This window comes from Lepidothrix coronata, unplaced genomic scaffold, assembly GCF_001604755.1.
Source record: "Lepidothrix coronata isolate B3197 unplaced genomic scaffold, Lepidothrix_coronata-1.0 Scaffold185, whole genome shotgun sequence".
In the NCBI taxonomy this organism is placed as follows: Eukaryota; Metazoa; Chordata; class Aves; order Passeriformes; family Pipridae; genus Lepidothrix; species Lepidothrix coronata.
In genome coordinates, this window is record NW_016690365.1 from 1,369,756 (window position 1) to 1,392,637 (window position 22,882).

At 36.7% G+C, this 22,882-nt stretch overlaps 1 long non-coding RNA gene across 1 annotated transcript in view; it reads left to right on the plus strand.

Annotated features, from left to right (window-relative positions):
- Positions 1-22,882, plus strand: part of LOC108505176 — a 599,626-nt gene that overhangs the window by 239,540 nt on the left and 337,204 nt on the right. Inside the window, exon 3 of the long non-coding RNA XR_001877411.1 lies at positions 11,196-11,268. This is a non-coding gene — a long non-coding RNA (uncharacterized LOC108505176). The remainder of the gene's footprint in view (positions 1-11,195; positions 11,269-22,882) is intronic.

Here is a 22,882-nt window from a genome sequence, read left to right on the forward strand (position 1 = left end):
GGACTAACCATGAAATCTTTTCGGGTAGATATGTATGCCTATAGGCATTCTGGCTTAGACTTGCAAATGTGTGAGGCTGAGTACTCGTGTCCAAATCACAGTTCTGAACCATTCAACATCTAACTTGGCTATCTTGAAATCTTCAGCAGGCTGATATAAAATTGACATTTAAAGGCATTGCGCTGGGAAGAAGTACTGAGTGTTGTCTGGTTTTGGGGACCATATATAGCTGAAACAGAACTGAGAATGATGATTGAAAAGCTCCTCAAAAATGTCCAGTGCTCTGTAAGCTACATTTCACTGCTTATTCTAACATTCAGCATTAATGTGTCTTTGCAGTGCTAACTACCAAATGTGATGCGTGTTTTGTGACCTAAGCAGAGGTCTCCTGGCAGGTGAACAAAATTAGTGTGTGTTTTGGTTTTGGTTTTATTTGTTTGCTTGTTTTTCTTCTTTTCTGAAGCTGCTTACTCTTACAGAAGGGTGGATATTGGCTGGGAGATCCCTTCTATGTATTAATAACATAAGGATTTGAATTTTTTTCCTCAAATAATATTTTTACATATCTTAATGAAGGAAACATTAGTACTGAAATTTATACCATAAAATCGAAAGATTTTCTGCAGGGGTCTTTTTTTCTTTAATTTCTGTCTGCTTTTTCATCCTCTATTTTCCTCATTTTGTAAGAACTTATGCCCTCTAGTTCATATTTATTAATATGGTTTAGTTATGTAATCCCCCGTTCAGACATGCAACTGCAATGAGATTAAGGTCCATGTGTTCATAAGTTTACAATCTTGATGCCATTAGAATAATGAGCATTTAGATGGTTGCATAGATGTTAAGCACCTAAATTTCAGCAATGGTAATAGTTTTAATCTTTCATTACTTTACTCATTAGAAAAACAAAGCAAACAAAACAAAACTTTACTTTTATTTTAAAGTTAGATCAGGAAAGGAATCTTTCCAGCAGATGGCAGTAACTCTCCATCTACCCCAACTATGACTAAATATTTGTAATCATTTTAAGCAGAAACTGCTGCTAAGAAGGCTGAATTGCTTACACAGACTATTCTTTACCAGTTTTAATTTTCAAAACAGCCAAGCACAATGGGTATCACTAAGTCATATGAAAGGAGCCAAGATAAGGCATCTAACTCTTGTGTCACAATTAGTTTGCCATATCGACAATTCAGATAAAAGAAAGTGGATCAAAATTGTAATTAAATCAGCATTTAGGTGATAGGCTGCACTGCTTAAACTAATTTTACAGCTACAAGAACCTGAAACTGCTGTGGAATTTACTTAGCATTTGTAAGGATTTCCATGCAGTGGACCTGTCATTCCTAGTAATTCTTCTTACTTGGCGCATTTGAGGTGTAAGTGGTATTGGATGGGGTGCACACAGTCTCCCAAGAGTCTTGCCCAGACATTCTTCTCTATTCACAGAAGATCACAGTGTCTCTTCATTAAAGACATACTTACAAATAGACATTTAAAAATATGCCAATTAACTCAAGTGTATGCTGCAACTTCCTATAAGTAATAAATTGATTTTATTTTAAATCTGCCTTAAAAAAAAATGTGTTACAATCGCTCTTTTTTTCTTCTGCTGAAAAAAACCCAGTGCAACTACTGAAATAGCAATTGCCTAGGGTGCTATCCTACAGTTTATTCAGCTATGCACAGACTTGATCATAATCCCTCTTCCATGGAACTCTGTGTTTAAATATACCTTAATACATGAATAAGCCATTCTAGAATTCAGATGTATGTGATTACAATTAAATTATTGTTATACATAAGAAGCGTGATCAAACATACATATATAATCAAAGGTTTATATATACAATCAGAGGATTACATATGTAATGCTTCCACTGCCATCAATTTCCTTGTTATTTGATATTTAAAGGACTTGTAAGTAAAGCTGAAACTGGCTAATGACACAGAAGTCTGAGAGAATCCTAGCTGATTCTGTGTTTCTTTGTTGACAAATATGAGAGAGAAGAGATATTGTGCTTACTTTTAAACAATGCAACTATAATCCAGATTTCAATAAAACAGTTAATACTACAAAGCATTTTATTTGCTGCAGAGTTTTGTTGTTTTGGTTTTTTTTGTTTAGCCTAAAAAAATATTGCATTTTTTAATCAAATTTGATTAAAGGACTTAATTAGAAAACATGAATTTGTATAAAAGTACTATGAAAAAGGTTTAAATTGCTGCTGACAGTTTCTTAGCTATGTTGCGTGTAGAATGGATGTACTAGTGGAAAGGTACACTGGTAACCATAGAATAATCTTTTATAATTCTGTAACATGAACATTACTGTTTAGTTGTTAGTTTCCTTTAGTTCATATTTTTATTTTTAATTTTTATAAAGAAAACTGTGCTTTTCTTGCCACATCAGATAGCTTTGGAGGATTCCTGGCCCTTTTCCTTTTAACCTACATTTGCTACCACCTGTGGTTTAAGATCACCTGTATCAATTGCCTGTAGAAATATGTTATATTCAGACAGGGTTAGAGAGACAGTTATGAGATTATGTGAGGTGACAGGACTAGGTAAAATAATATTTTGGCCTTTTTTTTGTAAGCCAGTCCTTGGGAACTTTGGTTTCACTCAGCCAGTACTGGACTACACAATCATTTCAAAGGACTTAAAGTGGGTATCTCAATTTGCAAACACTCATCAAGAGTTTTTGCACTGGAGAATTCCATTCATGTATTTGTATTTTTGAAAATTGCACTGTATAACAGTAATACATTTAATAGGTATATAGGCATAAAGATTTTTTTCCTACAAAACACAACTTTCTGAATATGTATGAATTTCACATTTTTCATAATGTGTCAGATGTTTTATTTAGACAATAGTTCTAGACTTACACAACAAGTAGAATCACAGTTCAAAAGGGAAAATTTACTTCAGTCATGCTCTGGTATCTATTTCATAACTCATTCTTGGTGTATGACCAGAGGAAAAAATGGCAAAATTTCCAGTGTTTTTTTTATGGTTCCTCTCCTTCCCCATCTACTTTTGTCTTTTTGTGGCTTCAGTTTGCCAATACCTGTTTTGTAGCATTTGGGTGATATATTTGTTGACCCCTTTCCAGCAGATTTTCCTTATTATTTTATAGGTATTATGAACAATTTCTGCATGATAATATACCATTTTCATAAATACCAAATGCTGTTGAGTGCTATTTGCATTCATTAGATATGTAAAGAAAACAATATGAGAGCAGAATTAAAAAAAAAAAAAGCCATAGAAAATAAAAATGGCCATAGAAATAAAATATTTTTAAATGGGAAAAAAATAAGTAGGGCAGTAACAGAAGGCAATTTATATATGCACTTCATTTACTAAATCCTTAATTATACTAAGAAGATTTGTGGGTTTTATAAGAGAATAACTTTTAACTATAGGTTAGTACAGAGTATTTTCCCTACCACAGCTGTCTCCAAGATACAAGAAGTTAGTTCACATAAAATAGTTGGATTTGCTTTTCTGTGCCTAGTAGTCTGGGAAAATGTGTGTCAACAGTTTTCTCCATAGAAAGTTTACTGACTAGGCAGTATATTAATGTAGAGGCTTTGTGTAAAAATAAAGTTCATATGGGAATTAATTCTATCATGCTTTGGTAACTGAATAATTAAGAGACAGGTTGATAACAATCCTCCCCCACTACTATGATACTTTTCCAAATGCCAGAAATACCTGAAACAAAAAGATTCAGGTTAATTTTTTCCTGCAGACGGAAGACCACAATCAAACTTTTAACACCTTGTAAAATTCAACTTTTTTCAAAGTGTCTAGCAAGTAAAATTTTTGGCAGGGAGGAAATACTTATTCCACATAACAAAGAAAGAACAATACTTTTAATTTCAATTTATTCCATTTTGGAGTGGGACCTGGAGCCTGGGCAGCAGCAGGGGCCTGTAGCAAAGTCACAGAAGACGGGGTTGGCTTATATGGAATTAAGTGAAGCACAGGGGCAAGAGGAAGAGAGCGCAGGATCAGCCTAGAGATTCCTAGTGACAGGGACCAGGAGGAAAAATAAGCCTAATAACCAGCTCAAGCTGCAGCTGTGTGCAGAGCCCTTGGCTAGTCCCTGCTGCAGCTGGCTTTAGGGGAAAACATTGGCACAGCTGTGGTGCCTTGCCCCATGGTGTCTGACTGTGCATTCTAGCGCTGCTGTGAATCCTGGCCCCATGCCACCCGGCAGGCCAGGCTGCAGGGCAGCCTCTGGCACACCTGTGGAGCCTTTCACTATGGCTTGGTCTTAGAGCCAAGCTCTACCTGTGGCTTTAGGCTTAGGAAGGTGCTGTGGGAGTGGTAACACCTGTAGGAGGACAATCTGGGAGTTGGAGAGACGTCAGGTTGGGCAGAGCTGTGCCTGTTGGGCAGAGCAGTCCCCTGGCAGGTGAAGGAGCCAAGGGGGTGGTGGGGAGGCCAGGCTGTCCTGCAGAAGTGCCTTGAGGGAATGTGGGCAGTGTGGGGGGCGGAGGGACCCCGCACAAGCAATGGGCGAGGTGAACTGGTTGAGAAATTTTTCTTTGCTCAAGAAAGCTACTGTGATTAAAGGAACATACGTTGAGAGAAGGCATGAGAACTACCAAGGCTTTCCCTTAGAGCTGCTTCCTTGCTAGACCGAAGAGGCAACTCTCTTACCTGACAAGGTGCAGAAAGAATCATTCCTTTCCTACAAGTGGGGGAAGGGAAATGGAGGAGGGAAGGAGAATGGCTCAGAAAGCAGGACTGCTCATGTCTAAGTGCCCTTTGATATGTATGGCCAAGAGGCCCTGTGGTGTGTGGTTTTTTGCCACCTAGCTGTGAGCTCATGCAGCTGCAAGTGTCCTCGAAATAAACTTTCTTTCTTGCTTAAAAGTCCATGGCTTAGCCTTCTGATTACCTGCATGAACTTTGGACCTTGCAGGCAGGACAGGTGTGGGCTGGAGCACTCAGAGGTGGAGAGGGGCTTGGCTGGGCCTCAGTGGACCTGGGCAGAGGAAGGGTCCTGCATGTGGCCAGGCTTTAAGGGATGCCCAAATCTTTGACATCCTGGGTCAGCCCTGGCAGCTGCTTTCACCTCAGGCTGTGATAAGTCTGCCAGGAACTTCTGTCTCATGAAGAACAAATGCTAGCATTTATAGTAATGTTTTTGACAGTTATTTTCATAGAAGAGATCAGTACTATCTGCCCTACTGATTTCTTTTCCCTATGATTTAGGAGCTCTTTCTATGGCTTGAGTTTGTTGCAGGATTGGAATAGAAATTGTCAAATGCAAGGTAGAACTCCAGTACTATTCTAATAGGTGAAAAATGGTTAAACACATTTTCCTTTTATCTATCTGCAGCGTCCTGTTTACTAGAACTTAAATCTTTACCAAATAGCAGCCTAACACCCCTCTGTTTTGCTTCCTGTGCTACTACATTCCCACTGGGACAATGCCACGTTTCTTGATACTATTCTTTGTTGCGCTACCTCTTAATAACAATGCTACTGAGAATGAATTTACAGGAGAAACACTGATTTACTTGGCTGTAAAAGTTGTTCCTGGAAGGCTTCCTCCTTGTACCATACCACTAAGAGGGAGATTGTGTTTCAGTCTGTTGGTGAAAACCAGGTTAGGCATGTGAGACGTCTTAATAAACCTCTCTTAGCTTCATCATCTGCTACTAGCTTTCTGCAATTAATACGCAGGTGACCTTGAATAGCCTGGACTGATAATGAATTAGGAATTCAGAAAACATTTAAGGAAAAAATACCTTTCATTCTCATAAAACACATCATATATAAAATCCTTAATCAACTTATTTCCATATCCTTCTTGCACATCTACATTATTATCTACTTACCCATTATCTCTAGAAATGGGGAATACGCTCTGGTTGCTTTTGAACAAAATACTTTTTCCCTGGTTTAACAAGTCTTTTTGCAAAAATTTATATTTTCATTCTCTAAGGAAACTGATTGAGCTAAATTAAGCCTCAGATTTGCTGTATGATGAAATTCCTGATTTTTATATAATTGCTCAAACTTACGTATTTTAATTTGAGGGATGGATATTTTTTCTCCTTGTGTGTTGCTGTTGGAGCCAAAGAAGATGTTGTTTCTTGAATAAAAGTAATGGTTAGATAAGGAATATTTTACTCTAAACTTCATTTGAGAAATACACATTTTTCACAGTCTTTATGTTGCATCTTTGAAGTTCATAATATTTCTAAAGATGCCAGTAAACTGTGTACTTACACATCTTGAGAATGATTATCAGATGCTGTTGATGGCAGTTACTCTATCGGAGAAGAAAATTTGCTCTTAATAAGAAAGCAACTTTTGACAGTATAATCACTTCATCAAATAAATTTTCTAAATAAAAATCACGTTTTCCAAATCTGTGGGGAAAAATAAATCACTATGAAAGAAGTCTAGTTATATGCCTAAGTTTTATGCAATCTTTCATCCCTTTAATTAATTTTTTGTAAAATGATAGAAGTGTTGAGCCTTCTCTCTGAAATTAATTCAAAGTACTTCCAGTCTGCAGAAGATTCAACTTCCACCTCCACTACCTTGCTTATAATGAAACCAATATTCTATTTTTTCAGTGCTTTCATTTTTAGAGGTTTTCTACATAATTTTTATAATCTAAATCTGAATATAGCTAATGTTACAGACAGTGTTATATTGATGCAACAGTGTCCAGCATCTAAATGAAATTACTCAGATTTAGACTATCCCAGCATGACAGTTGTTGGTACAAAGTTGACTATAAGTCATAGTTACTTAATTCCTTCTCTTCTCACTACTTTTTGTTTTGAGTGTATGAGTTTCTTTCTTTTCTAGAGCACATAAGTGTTTTCTTGTTCATGAATCCATGTAGGACCTCATCTTCTACCCTGTGCCATATCCATGTATAAAACCACACTGTTTACCTTGAAAAAAATAGGCTTGACTACAATCTCATTTGTGCCAATAGGCTTTTTAGTTGCTAAAGAGACCTTGACTGTCCCTGTCTGTGACGTCTAAATACCTGAGAGAGGTTTTTCTTCAAAAAAAAAAGAAGCTACAGTCTAGTTATCATAAAGAGTCCCAAATCATCTGCTTGCCCCTTTCCCTGTGCTGGTGTACCATTTATCACACTGTCATCAAAAAGGTAAACTTGCAGAAAACGAGACTGTTTTTTCTTAAGTATCATTGGTAAGTTCTTTAGACTCATGGATTCTGTCAGGGAAGCAAGAGTGGACAGGGCACAAAAACACAACAGGAAGACATACTCTCTTTTCTGAGGTATCTGTTAGTCTTGTCCACTTCAGGCATAAAATACAATGAATGCTTATTTTCATCATTTCAATACAAGAGTGATTATGAAAAAGACTAAAGGACAATCACAAGAGAATTAGCCTTAATGAGGTCAAATTTAAATGAGTTACATCCATTCACATATAGTCACATGCTTTCACAATATTCTTCAATGAATTTATTTCCATGGCATGTCGGGGACATAGCAGAAGACTGTCATCTCCACTTACCAGTGACAAACCTGAGAGAGGCCTGGCCATGGTCACTAACAGCATCTAACAGAACTGTCTGCCTCCTAAGTTTGCTGACAGCCACGCAGCACAGACCGTGTCCTTTCTCTCCAGAGCTTTTAACACTGTGTGACACAATGATTTAGAAACAAGGTTGGGAGGCTGTGACATCTGCTTTCATATATTTTATAGTTGGATGTAAGGAATAAATGTTCTGGAGACACAAAGGATTTTTGGGGAAGGTGAATATTTTTAAGAAAAATTTAAGTAATTTTATAAGTTATTTTATTTTGAAGCAGGGACAAACCTGTTGATCCTTTGGGGATGTGTAACAATATCATTCTCTTGATATCTGTAGCAATGTAATGTACCATTCTCTTTGTAGTGGGCATTTCTCTGTGTCTGCAAGTTTAGGAAACCTAATAGAGGAGTTTCCAGAGCTACCATAGGATATTCAGATATGCTGTTGATCTTTTCAATTTTCAAGGTTTTATCATCTGTGATTTAGACTCATAGCAATGCTGATATACTGATATCCTTGATGATACTGAGATGAAAATTGAATGACCCCTAACAGTGAAATTATTAAAAGAAATTGAGGAAGAATAGAAAAGAGTCATGGAATGGTAGATAGAAAAGAAACAGTGCAAGGGGAGGTGGAGGTGAAAGGCATGCATGCCCCCAAATATTGGAAAAAGTTAGCCTCACTGAACTTCTGTCCCACTTACATGACTTTGAAATGGTTCTTCCTCTTTCTTTTAAATGTACAGAGAATGTGTTTATTGCTCTTCCAGAAAATACCAATAAACTAATCTATTTAAACTGGACTGTTCTTGTGCTTAGCAAGTTAAAATGTGAAGAATACATTTTAGGTATTATTTTTACTTTTTGTGGTTAGAATTACTGTTTTGTTTTGATTGTGGGTTTTTTTGTGGTTGTTGCTTTTTTTTTTTTTAAAGAATAGTTGAAGAAAACTAGAAGTATTAACAGAAAAGGAAAATACTGAACATAAAAATAATCTTTCAGTGAGTTTATGAACCTGGACAGGTTCATAATTTTCAAGTGATAAAAGCCTATGTAATTAGAGCAAGAAAAATTCAATACAAGCAGCTAAAACACGTAGGGGACTAACAAAGTGGACTGATAAAAGAGGGGAATTTTTGCATGTTTATTTGCATGTTTTTGCATGTTTATTTGCTTGTTTATGAAAAAGGGGCATGGGTAGTGTGCCAGTTTTCAGAATGTATTTTAGGAGTTTATACTGTTTAACCAGCATTCCTACGATGTGATAATTAATTAAGCAACTTAAGTTAAAAAAAATTAATCGATGCTTTTACATACATAAAGGAAATGCTAACTGGTGCATAGTGTCAACCTAAAAAATCTCTACCATAAACACAGCAGTGTTAAAATGTAACAAAATGTGTATTCAAGGTAGTCATGTGAACCCTGTCATTCAGCCTTCAGCACAGATAACATTATTATTTGCATATTTGTATTCACTCTGCTTCCAGTACGACTGTGGAAAATAAGACAGATATTGAAATGCTTCTGACTTCAAAATAACTAACTCAATCCATGCAAGCATGCTGCACCACATTTGAAGGCACTGCGAGATCATATTAAATAAATGCTTCAAATAGGCTCCCATTGCATTTTATATTACTTAACATTTCTTTACTTTTACAAAAGTTCTCTACTTTCCTTTTCTCAACAACTTTGTGTTGCATATGCAGTGCATTAAAAAAAATAAGTCACTGAAACTGTTATTGTAGTATGACAAAAATATACTACTTTTTCCTAAAGTTTAGGGGAAGAGCATTTTTAGGGTGAAACGTCCTTGATCACTATTCATTATTTTTTGCTATTTAATTTTATTCTTTCCTGAATCATTTAGGGATATTGTGAACTCTGAACATCAGCATTGAGATACATAAAAAGGTAGAAGGTGCCTATCAATCCCAGTCTGCCCAGGTGGGTCAATAAAACGCAAACTCTTAAGTGCCATGAATAAAATATCACAGTATCAAAGAGTGGTTGAGGCTGGATTTGGGCCAGCCTCCCTACTGAATTGGATCTACTGAGAGCAGGTTGCCCAAGACCCTGTCCAGATGGCTTTTCAGTATTTCCAAGATGAATATTCCACAACCATTTCTGTGCAATCTGCTTCAGCATTCAGTTACCCTCACAGTAAGAAAGCCGTTTTCTGATATTTATACAGACCTTTCTGTGTTTCCTTGTTCCCATTGCTTCTTGTCCTGTCATTGGACATCAAAGAAAAGAGCCTGACTCCATCTTCTTTGCATCTTCCCTTCAGTTGTTTATGTATGTCAATGCCTTCTCTTCTCCAGATTGAACAGCATGACCCTTCTGAGCCTTTACTCCTAGGAAAGATCATAGAATTATAGAGTTGTAGAATGGTTAGAGTTGGAAGGGACCTTAAAGATCATCTAGTTCTTTCCACTAGACCAGGTTGTACAAAGCCCCATCCAGCCTGGCCTTGAAAGCCTGCAGGTACTGGGAGTCCACAACTTCTCTGGCCAACCTGTTCCTTCCTAATATCTAATGTAAACCTATACTCCTTCATCTTAAAGTCATTCTCCCTTGTCCTATCATTACATGTCAAAAGCCCCTCTCCAGCCTTCTTATAAGCCCCCTTTGGATACTGGAAGGTGCTATAAGTTATCCCTCAAGCCTTCTCTTCTCTGGGCTGAGCAGCCCCAACTCTCTCAGCACATCTTCATAGGAGAGGTGTTCCAGCTCTGTGGTCAACTTAACATCTCTCCTCTAGACTTGTTCCAACAGGTCCGCATCTTTCTTGTGTTGGAGACCCTAGACCTGGATGCAGTACCTCAGATGGGGGGGCTCATGAGAACAGAGCAGAGGGGGGGGAATCCCTCAAGCCTTCCCACAGTCATGCTCCTTTTGATGCAGCCCAAGCTGTGGCTGGCTTTCTGAACTGCAAGTGCACATTAATGGATCGTGTTTTTCTTTTCATCAACTAACACCTCCAAATCTTTCTCCTCTGAATCCATTCTCTGCCCAGGTTGTACTTGTGCTTTGGATTTCCCCAACCTAGGTGCAGGACCTTGCATTTGGCCTAGTTGAGTATTATGAGTTTTGCACAGGCCCACCTCATAAGCCTGATTTTTAGTGAGACGGAGTTAAATTAGTGAGCTGAATGGACATTCATATGCTAGAGATTGATTCTACTTTATGGTATGTGATGAGATAATTTTACTATTGACAAGGTTACAGTTCTGTTTCCAGAAACCTCAGGTAATTTACCAAATAACATACTGCCTGTGCAAGTAAATAGTAAATTGAAAAAGAATTTGTCTAGCACAGTCACATAGCAAAAAAGTGTTTATAATTAAGACAAAGTGTTTGAAACACAATTTTTTTTATAAACTCTTCAATCAAATACAGATAATTTCATTACAAATAACTAAATAATTTTATATATGACAATTTATGATTTATACTCATTTACATCAGAGTTACTCTAGAAATTCCACTTTGTTTTGCTGTCCTTCAATGATATCTGTTGCAGAAGTTATTTCTCACTAATGTATTAATTTATCTATTTCTTGAAGCCTTCAGAATTTACTGGTGTTGCTGTAGAAAGACAAATAAAACATGTCTGATTTTCTATTTCAGGGAAATCTTGAAGAGTCTTACACTTTTAATCCTCCAGTCGTTGACTGCGCTGTGAGGACGTTGTGGTGAGGTGGTAAGTTGGTGTAGATCTATTACTTTGATCAGCTAAATTGTCATTTCCAACTTCACTGCTATAACAATATCCTCCAGTGTCTATCTAACAAAACTTGTATTCCAGGCTCTCTTGTAAAATTCCTGAAACTGTAAATCTATGGTCGATCTCATATGTAGGAAGCCTGAATCACAGAGACGTCAAATTTGTTCTGTATTTACACATCAACTTTATATCATATGAACAGAGCAGTTGATTCACACATGCTTCATGTCTGTTTTCCAGAAATCCTAGATTCCTATATATCTGGAAATCCGAGTGATTATTGTAGTTAGTTTAATACAGCATGAGTCACTCAGGAATGTTTGATATTGTCAGCTTTTCAAATTTCGGTAACTATTTGTCAACTACTTGTCAGACTTCTTCCACAATATTCCCTCCCTCCACCCACACTAGTATGACAAAACTCTAAAGGCTTTTCTTTTTTTGACTGCAGGGTATGCTGATAGACTTAAGAGGTCACTGAGACCTGTCAAAGTTCCTTTGATAAGCAACTTTTATGAAGCTCTAATAAATTACATCATAACTTCTGCTAATATTAGCAGCACTGTAGTAACTCATAAAACACTCTCTAGCTAGGAATTTGCATCTGAAATAAGATTATTTTTAATTTTTACTTTTAGCTGCTGAGCAGAGACAACAGAAATGATGGTTATATATTTCTGAATGGTTACAGTTCTGAATAATGAAGGTCCGATGACTGTAATCATATTTCAGACTCAAGGCTCTCAGCCTTTATATACCATGCTTATTCTTTTTTTTTTCCTTTGTTATAAAGTGAAAGTTTTTGCTAATTGTTGGATCTTGAGTGCTGAGAAACACAAATCTTCATCTTTCACTGAAACACCATAAGGCTTTTGCTAAGCTAGATACCTTCTCGTAGTACTTTTTCATATTTCTATCCATCCATTAAAAAAACTAGAATAGTGTTACAACTCCAATTATACATCCTTGTTATATGAAAAGGAGTCATGTTCCAGAATTTAATGAGTTCAAGAAACCCTTTCAAAAGACTAGATGCTGAGAATAATAAAGTTGTGTGATATTTCATATTATATGGACATGGAAATGGTCATTACATTATGTACATCAATTGCAGAGTTAGGACCACTGATGTAGCATAGATTCTTAATTCTCTAAATTCTCTTTTATTGTTGATAAATGGAGAATTTACAGAGCAGGAAAAGTGATTTCTGACATTCATATATGAAGAGCACACAACCCAGAGTCTGTTACATTTTAAACCAGGCAGGTATTTGTTCTGATCAGTCTTCTGAGTGACTTTTTTCTTTATGATATCATCAAAGTATAGTGTCATCTATTACACTGTAGTCCAAAATAAGGGATGTCACACAAGCAGTGTCTATCTGAGTGAATACTAACAACAAAATTCCATTTTGACAGAAAGTTTCCTTTGGAGGACTTTTCTCCTTGCCTTTTAAAATAGTAACAGATTAAAATGTGATCTAAATCATGTCATTTGGTCATCCTTATATTTCATTTCCTTAGATAAGCTATAAATTACTTTTATTGAAAGTAATAAAATTGTTGCCTTGTGTTGGTTTTTCCTACTATAATATTACAAGTAGATTAGATGCAGTGATGTATTTTACCCAAATTAATAAACATGTTCTCAGAACAAATTCACATTCTTGAAGTGACATATAATAAATTCAACTCTAACTTATTTCTGCAATCTCTTGAAGTACCGTCTTTTTAAATAAATGTGAACTTAGTATTAATATTTATACTTCACAGTTAAAGAAGAGTTGATTCTCTGTGCTAGATTCCCACCTCTTTAAGACTGCAAATCTTGAATAAATATAATTTCCTAGGCTGAAATCCTGTTGCCCTATCAAACATAAAAAATTTCCTTGAAGGAATTAAAAACAATGAATAACCAATTGGAAGATAAAAATAAAAATAAAAAATAAAATTAAAATTAAACCAAATTAATAGTGAATTTTGAGTAGTTTAATATTTATGTTAGTTTCATAATTCTGTATTTGTGTCATGTATACATTGATTTGTAATTTCTCAACTTCCATTCATTTTAAGTTCAGATTTTATAGAAAAAAAAAGAAATCTAAATTCAGCAAACTTTATCTCTTACAGAAATTAATTTAGTGAAATTTCATAATAATAGAAAAGCCCGCTCAAACTTGAATAGAGGTTACTAGGTATTGATTTCTTTTAACCAGAAATTCAGTGTTTGATTTTCCTCTACTTGGTGAGCACAGTTCCAGCCCTGAAAATGCCAACATAAAATTCTTCTTAAGGGTGAAATTTTGGTAGTGTAGGAATATAAAGCGTGTCTCTTAGACTTCACTGTGTCTCAGATTCCATATTTAAACTTGAATGAACAGGGATACATCTATGGCACTTTCAATGATAATTAAGATACATGCAAGACGAGACAATACATCTTCATTATGTAGAATTAATTTGCTCTGATTAATGAAAAAAATGGAAACTCTAGATATAGGCATTTAAGATGCAGTCTATTGCTTTCTGTGATCATAGAGTTAAAGAAGGCAATTATTAAAGCTTTTATGATGAACTTCATATTACTAATAAGAATACATGAGTATCAAAATGCTTAACACTGACTGTCAGTTCAATAGCTTGGCAAGCTAGAATTAGAATATTAAAGCTTTAACCTCTAGGCTATATTATTGAAGCCAGTTTAGATTGGTTGAGTTTGAACATTCTTTTAGCTTGACACTCTTTTGCCTTCCCGAAATGTGATGGTGGAATGAGTTCAAATGCTGAGGATGAAGAACCACATTACAAAAAAAATTGTATGTTGTGACAATAGTTCACATCTTGAAATCATAATGGAAAGGTCAAAGACCAGATGTCTCTGCAAAGTCAACTGCACCTCAATTCAATAAATGGGTCTCATGGCTCAAAACTGATGAGGAGCCCTGGAGAAAAACTGAACACTCCCACACCCATGCAATATTTTAGCTGTGGTGAAAAAATTCTGGTTCATTAAGCTACTTACCATCAGCATAGAATTCACTTACCAGTTAACAAAGCTTAAAATTATATTAAATAATTTATATATATACAATTATATGAAAATTTTATCCTTTTTTGTTAAAATTTATATTATTTCCAAAAGTATTCCTATTGAAAGTGAGAATAGTGTAAGTCAAGCATTCACTTCTACTGAAGGAATAGTGATTAAGAAAGCTCTAATGGAACTGCAGAAAATCTTCATACAGTACAGAAACATTTTCCATGAATGCTTCAAGTAGTTTAGTTCTTCTCGAGTTTTATCATTGTGTGGATAGAAACTGGCATAAACAAAATCTTCATAGACTAGTTAGGCATTTTGAAAATGCATCTATTGAGATTATTGTTTTTTTTCTTCATAATGTTCTATTACAAATTATTTTCAGTAAAATAAGGGAAACAATTTTTAATCTGTATTTTTCTTTCCAAATAAATATTAGTATTACTCATAGCAAATAGCAATGTATGGAAGGAAATATGTAATATAGTTCAGTGTGTCTTGGTAACTGTGTGATGACCAGAGTAGATGAGCCACAAAGACCAATCTCTAGAGTTACAAAAAAGAGGTTATAATAATATAATCTAAAAAAAAAGGAAAATTTTGGGGTTTACCACTATATTTTTACCTTTCATAACCAGGTAATTCTGAATTCATCCAGCACAAGATCTGTAGGCTAATTTTAGCATATTAGCAGTAATTTGCTCTCTTATTGTAAGACAGTTTATTGACAGCCAGAACTTTTTAAAGACCATTTTAGTATGACCTGTTGTTACACATGTATGTCACCCTTCTCTTATAAGTATCATATGTATATCTTATAATCATGTGTTCAAAAATTAGTGAATATATTCACCAGTTTCCTAAATATTAGGATTACGTAAAAAAAAAATATTGATTGTTTCACAAAGGCCATTTTAATACCTTGTACAGTTTTGAGAGACTTTATTGCCTGGTGAGGGGTCTGTATGTCTAAAGATTAATTAATTATTCATAGAGAACATGTTTTTATCTGAATCATGATGCCTTGTGTGGAAGTGACCAAAAATTTGCAGCAGAAATGTTTATTCTCCATCAGTATATTCTTGGTAGAAAACAACATACTTCAGAAACATCTAAAAAAAATGAAATCATAACTTGCTAAAATCCTTTTTCTTAGTAAATTTTATAGCTTTTTTGTTGTTGTTCTGGTTTTAGTTTTCAAATCTGTATTATATTAGTATTATTCTATCAAAAGGTTGATTTTATTTTGTGAAGTAGCAGTGATTAAATGTAACTAGGTGTGCAATTAACATCCTTCTAAATCAAGTGAACTTTTATGTAGTTAACTGATAATCACAAAGTAACAGAATGGGTCAGACTGCAAGGGACCACAGTGGGTCATGTCATCCAGCCTCCCTGTTCAAGCAGGGTCATCCTACCGCACATTGCACACAGTTGCATCCAGACAGTTCTTGAAATATCTCCAGTGATGGAGACTCCACAACTTCTCTGGACAATCTGTTCCACTGCACATTCAGCCACACAGTAGAGGTCTTCCTTGTATTCAGATGGAACTTCCTATGCTTCAGTTTCTGCCCATTGCCTCTTGTCCTAATGCTTGGCATAACTGAGAAGAGCCTGGATCCAATCTCTTGACATCCTCCCTTCGGATACTTATAGGCATTGATGAGGTCCCCTCTCAGTTGTCTTTTCTCTAGGCTGAACAAGTCCAGTTCCCTCAACCTTTTCTCATAAGAGGGATGCTTCAGTCCCCTGATCATCTTTGTAGCCCTTCACTGGACCTGCTCCAGAAGCTTCATTTCTCTGTTGTCCTGAGGAGACCAGAACTGAACACAACACTCCAGATGTGGCCTCATCAGGGCTTAGCAGAGGGGTAGGATCATCTCCCTCAATCTGTGCCAATGCTCTTCCTAATGCACTCCGTGATAACATTGGCCTTCTTGTCCACAAGAGCACACTGTTGTCCACCAGGACCCCCAGGTCATTCATAGAGCTGCTTTCCAGCAGGTCAGCCCCCAGCCTGTGCCCGAGATTATTCCTCCTCAGGTGCAGGACCCTGTATTTGCCTCTGTTGAATTTCAGAAAGTTCTTCTTTGCCCATCTCTTCAACCTGTCAAGGTCCCTCTGAAGGGCTGCACAGCCCTTGGGGGTATCAGCCACTCCTCTGTGTCACCAGCGAACTCGCTGAGGAGACATCTGTTCCTCTGTCAAAGTCAGTGATGGAGAAGTTAAACAATACTGTGCTCAGTATAGAACCTTGGGGGACACCACTAGTGAGAGACCTCCAACTAGACTCTGTACCACTGATGACAACCCTCTAGGATCTCCCACTCATTTCACTGTCCACTCATCAAACCCAACTTCTTGAGTTTGCCTACGAACATGCTGTGAGAGAGTGTCAAAAGCCTTGCTGAAGTTCAGGAAGACAACATCCACTGCTCTCCTTTCATTCCTCCAAGTAGTTGTTTCATCATAGAAGGCAATCGGGTTGGTGAGATATGACTTACCTTTAGTGAATCCATGCTGACTACTCCTGATCACCTTCTTGTCTTTCATGTGGGTAGAGATGGACTCCAGAATGAGGTGCTCCATCACATTTCCAGGGATTGAGGTGAGGCTGATTGGTGGTTCCCTGGGTCCTCCTTCTTGCCCTTTTTGAAGACCAGCATGACATTTGCTATATTTCAGTCCTCAGGCACCTCTCCTGACCTCCATGATCTTTCAAAGTTGATCTTAAGCAACCTGGACAGGACGTCAGCCAGCTCTGTCAGCACTTGTGGATGCATCCTGTTAGGGCCCATGGACTTGTGGATGTCACTTTTGCCTGACTCTAACCCAATCCTCCTTGACCAAGGGAAAGTCTTCCTTCCAACATTCACAGACCCTGGTCTCCTGTGTCAGATATCCCTGGGAAACAGTCTTATCAGTGAAGACTAATGCAAATAAGGCATTCAATAACTCTGCCTTCTCTATGAGCTGTTACCAGTGTCCCCTCTCCCTTTACTAATGGGCACACATTATCCTTTATTTTGCTTTTATTACTGACGTATTTGAAAAAGCCCTTTTTGTTACCCTTGACATCCTTGGCCAGATTTAAATCTATATGGGTCTTGGCCTTTCTGTCTCATTTCTACTTACTCTGGCTACCTCTCTATATTCACTCCAAGTGGCCTGACCCTGCTTCCATCTCCGATGTATTTCCTGCTTCTGCTTGACTAATGACAGGAGTTTTTTATTTGTCCACAGAGGTTTCTTGCTCCCTCGACCCAATTTCTTTATCATTGGAATGCATCATTATTGAGCCTGGAGGAAGTGATCCTTGAATATCAACCGACTCTCTTGGACCCCTGTTCCCTACAGGGCCTGTTCCCTTGGGATTCGTCCAAGAAGATCCCTAAAGTGGCTAAAGTTAGCTCTCCTGAAGTCCACGGCTGTAATCTTACTTGCTGTCCTGCTACCTCTTCATTCAATACTGAACTCCACAATCTCATGGTTGTTACAGACAAGGCTACCCCCAACCTTCACATCATCAACAAGGTCTTCCTTGTTTCATCTTCTTTGTTACTATGAGATTGGGCAGCACTCCATACCTTGTGGGATTCTCCACTACTTATGACAACAAGTTACCATCAATGCTTTCCAGAAAACTCCTGGAAATGTATTTTATAATTTATTTCTTTTATACATTTTATAAGTCAGCCTTGGTAAAAGTAGGCTGTATCTCTAAAACTAAGCCTAATTAATTACAGTGTGATCTAGGATGTTGATAAACTCTCCCTAATAAACAAGGGCTGAAGATCTGTTGTACTTTATGCAAGTTATGAGATAGATTATAAGAATTCTGAAGACAAGGCATCCAGAGTTATTTTTTTTTCATTTATCTTTCCTATTTTGAATTCAAATGCACTTTTATTATTTCTCAAATGCTCAGTGTTGTGGTTCTGATTCCTCAAAGCATTACGGCTGATGAGAATTAGTGAACAAGATTGTTCAGTTACTTTCTGTAAGTGTAAAAGAGTCTTTTCAGAAGAATTATTTGAGGAGTGGGGAATTTATGTCACTCAAGGAAGCTTTGCCACCTGGAAAAGAACATCGTCCCATGGATAGTTTGGTCTTTTTATTTCTCTTGCCTTACAGACAGGTTAACCCCTGGAAAAGATAAAATTCTTACAGACAACCTTGGAGGCCTCACGAGGTAGGGCCAGGTAAGCCATTAAAAAGACCCATGGAGGAAAAAGCAGCGTGTTTTTTCATGCCCAGTGTAGGTAGCACCATCATGGTAGTGTTCTCAGCTTTAGAAAATAAATTTTTCTAAATCCTTCTGCTGCCTGGTATTTGGGGTACCTGCACTCCTCACAGTTTCACTCATGTTCTTTTTTTAATTTTTCCTGTTGGATCCTGGGAGACAATTGTCTTCCTTTGGAAAAAAAAATATTTCTAAATAATCATTTAGACTATGTTCTACATGTGTGTTTGGACTTTAGAGGCATAATAGAAAAGCAAGAATACTATGTGCAGTGTTTATGCAGTTGTTAGATTTTGTTTTAGAGGTTTAAGTATTATAATACTGTAACATACACAATTTTGAAATGTTATAATGCAGAACACTGTGTAACCTCTCTTTAAGTTAGAGAATCTATCATGAAATAATCAACTTTTCTGTTTTATAAACCACTCCAGACACATCTGAGACTACCACATACTTTCTTTATTCTTTCAGTAAATGTTCAGCAACGTTGAGTGAACCAGTAGTTGATAGCACATATATTAAAAAGATATCACAGTTTTGACTTTTTTCTGAAATCTTGTATGAGAAAGCCATGGTCAATATTTTAACAATTGACTTAACATTCAAGATTCCAAAAAGGCAAAACCCTGTTACTTTTCTTTGTCTGCTTATTTTGCATTTTCAACATTCTTTGATGTTATAAATAACTATTTATTTTCTCTTGTTGGGCTGATTCATGATTGCAGTTCTGATTTCCTATACTAATATGGATGACAGCTTGGAAGTATAAAAATGCCTTTTTTCCTGCTTAAAATTGGGCAGGTAACTGTTGCAGGGCTGCTAAATTGCATCTGAATTCTGATATTGTACTAGAAATCGTGAATAGTGGATTTTTCTGGGCTTACCTGTTTCGGTGTGAAGAATAACACCAAGTACTTGGCAAAAGTAATTTATTCGAAGCGTTTGTTTTCACACACTTTCATCTTTACTGTCTCTCTATAAGGTGAATGGAAATATGTTTCTGATAAGGAACATGCTATCATATAAAAAGAAGGGGTTTACAGAAGTGTGTCACTGTGATGTATGACATGACTTGTGGCATGGAATTCACAGCCAGTGTATAAAACAAGGCCCTAATAGATTAATGTTATATCATCACAACACTTGGCTTCCTTCCTTTCTAAAATCTGTAGTTGCCTTATTTTCATCGTACAACTATTATGGATTCTATTATTGGATAAAGGCTTTGATAAAAATGCTTGTCAGACCAATATTTGCCTGAAATCCAAAGCACGGGGGTTTTCACAGTCCTCCCCACCAAAGAATATAGATTCAAAAGTCTGGTGTTCGTAATACTAATACAATTACTAATAGGAGTAACATTTTCTGTCTGACCTGATGTGTTAGAGTATGAAACGGAACAGAGCCAACAAGACCTAACTGATTTTTTGGTGAGAGTTCTTTTCTCTGATCGATCTGCAGTTAGGTCAAGTGCTAGATACATTCTATGTGAGCAAAAGGTCTCTGGTGGTCTATGTGACTATTCTAATAGCTAGAAAAATTGTTATTCTTGAAGAGGATGGTACGTCCCTGAGACTGGGCTTTTTATTTGTTCTTGGGTTTTGCTTTTTTTTTAATATACATATATATTTATTCCTGCCTTGTGCATGAACAAAACTGCTTGTCTATTTTTTTTTATTTTGATACTCATGTAGAAAGTCAAAACTATTTATTTTTCTATCTTGAAATAGAACGTCTGCATCCTAATGGTCATTGAAAGAGATTTTCATACTATGTGGGACATCAGTAATTAAGAATATTTAGTATAAATCAGTTTGTATCCTAGAGAATGTGTTAGCCAAAGTGAAGATGAAAAATTTTCAAGCCTTTAATTGACAATTTTGATGATACAGCTCTTTATTATATTGATATAATAACCATCATGTTAAATACTTGAATTCTGCATAACATATACTATCAATGAAAAAACTTTATAATGACTAGGTTTGAGACAGCATGATTTTAATATAATCAGAAGCAGGGAGGAGAGAGAATATCTCAGTGCTAGTTTACATTTTTAAAGTAGTATACAAGAAGGTGCTATGTCTGTACAATGTGGTACACTGCACAGAATCTGTGAGAGGTAAACTTTTTATGAATTTTACTATGACAAGTAAAATGTATTTACCATTATCCTATTTTCTGTAACCATTAAAGCTGATCTAAACCACTGTTTTTAACAAGAAAAAAATAAAATTAAATCATCAACACCCCACTCAACCAAAAAACTACAAAAGTTGAAACTTTAAGTTGTATAAGTGATTTGAGATTTTGTGCTTCCAGCTTTATACAGTTCAAATTAGAGCCCCCAATAGTCATATAAAAAGCCCCACTAAAGCACCATAGAGAAATCTGGCTCTTGTTATGTGCTTGTACCTTTGCTTTCCAGAAAGTGCTTCTTATGGAAGCCTAGTAGGACAAATCACCGCTAACCGAAGTTATGGATTAAGAGATAAACTGATTGCAAAAAATACTTCCTTTTGAGGAATGATGATTTTTTACTCAGGGGAACAATGGGGTTTGGGTGAATGAATTACTAGTGCAAATAAAATTTGATCTTGTGGTGGGTTGACCCTGAATGCCCACCAAAGCTGCTATCACTCCCCTTCTGATATGTACTGGGCAAGAGAAAATATAATGAAAAGCTCGTGGGTCGAGATAAGGACAAGGAGAGATCACTCACCGACTACCACCATAGGCAAAACAAAATCAACTTAGTTTACTTCATTGCTGATCAAATCAAAGTAGGATAATGAGAAAATAAAAACTTAAAAATGTCTTACCTTTCTTGCTGGACTTAACTTTGCTCCTGGATTCACTACCTCATCCCCAGTGGCACAGAGGGAACAGGAATGAGGGTTGGGGTTGTTTATCACACATCTCTGCTACTTTCTTCCTCCTCACACTCTTTCCCTGCCCCAGCATGAGGTTCCACCCAAGGGTTGTAGTTCTTCTTCATTAACTGCTCCAGCGTGGGTCCTCCATGGGGTCACAAGTCCTGCCAGAACACTTGATTCAATGTGGGTTTCTTTCTCCACAAGGACAGAGGTGCTGCCAGGTGCTGCCAGGAGCCTGCTCCAGCACAGGCTGCACGTGGGTTCACAGCCTCTTCCAGTCATATCCCCCTGCTCCACCAAAGACCTCCATGGGCTGTAGAGGCACAGCCTGACTCACCATGGTCGTCACCACAGGCTGCAGGGGAATCTGCTCCAGCACCTAGAGCACCTCCTCCCCTCCATCTCTGCTGACCTTGGTGACTGTAGGGTCGTTTGTCTCACACATTCTCACTTCTCTTCTCTGACCACAGTTGCTCCTGTACAATAACTTTCGCCCCTTCTTGAATATGTTATCCTAGGTCTACTACCACCACCTTTGATGGGCTCTGTCTTGGGCAGTGGTGAGGCTGTCTTGGAGCCAGGTGGCATTGGCTTTACTGAACATGAGGGAAGCTTCTAGAAGGTCTCTGGAGGCCCCCCCCATCAAAATCTTGCTATGCAAGGCCAATAATAAAAGTTGTAATTACATCACAAAGCCAACTGTAAAATGTATTTTTGAAAATGATGTTCATAAATTAATTCTGCTGATACCACCAAGCTCTGTTACCAGTCCTACATATTGTAGTCTAAACAGTAACGTGTTGCAAATTTTTTGTGTGATAAATACTTTTAAATTAGTCTCATTGGCATACATCGTGTCGGGGAATGTATTCAGGTAGCGTCAATGTGATGTAACAGTCTGTGACAGAATGTATCTCACCAAAAATTGTTCAATTATTTTGGACCAATATATAACATGAAAAAAATATGTAAATTACATATTATGTATGTAAATTACAACCTTGAATTTTTTAAATGACTACCAAGATGATACCTATTTTATTTTTGCAGCACTGAAAGACAACAGAGGTAGAAAAGGGGAAAAAATTAAATATTGTCCTACTTGTTTTCAAATGTAAGGTAAATTGCTTTGAAATACCATCTGCATTTGGTGAAGGACATTTTGAGCCCAAAGTTTAGATCTGAACTCTAATAATTACAGAACTTTAGGTCTGAGATTCGCCTTTAACAAAATAATTTGTTAAAATAATGCCTTTAATAATGTGTCTAAGCATGCTCATATAAAGTATGACTGTGCTTTGACTTTTATTTTAAAACTTTCATAGCTTCATAATTATAATAATTTTTATGTAATTTTTTTGGTGCTAGAAAACCTTTTATAGCATTCAATTTTTAGAAGTTTGGTTTTTATCACTGGTCTGTCTAGAA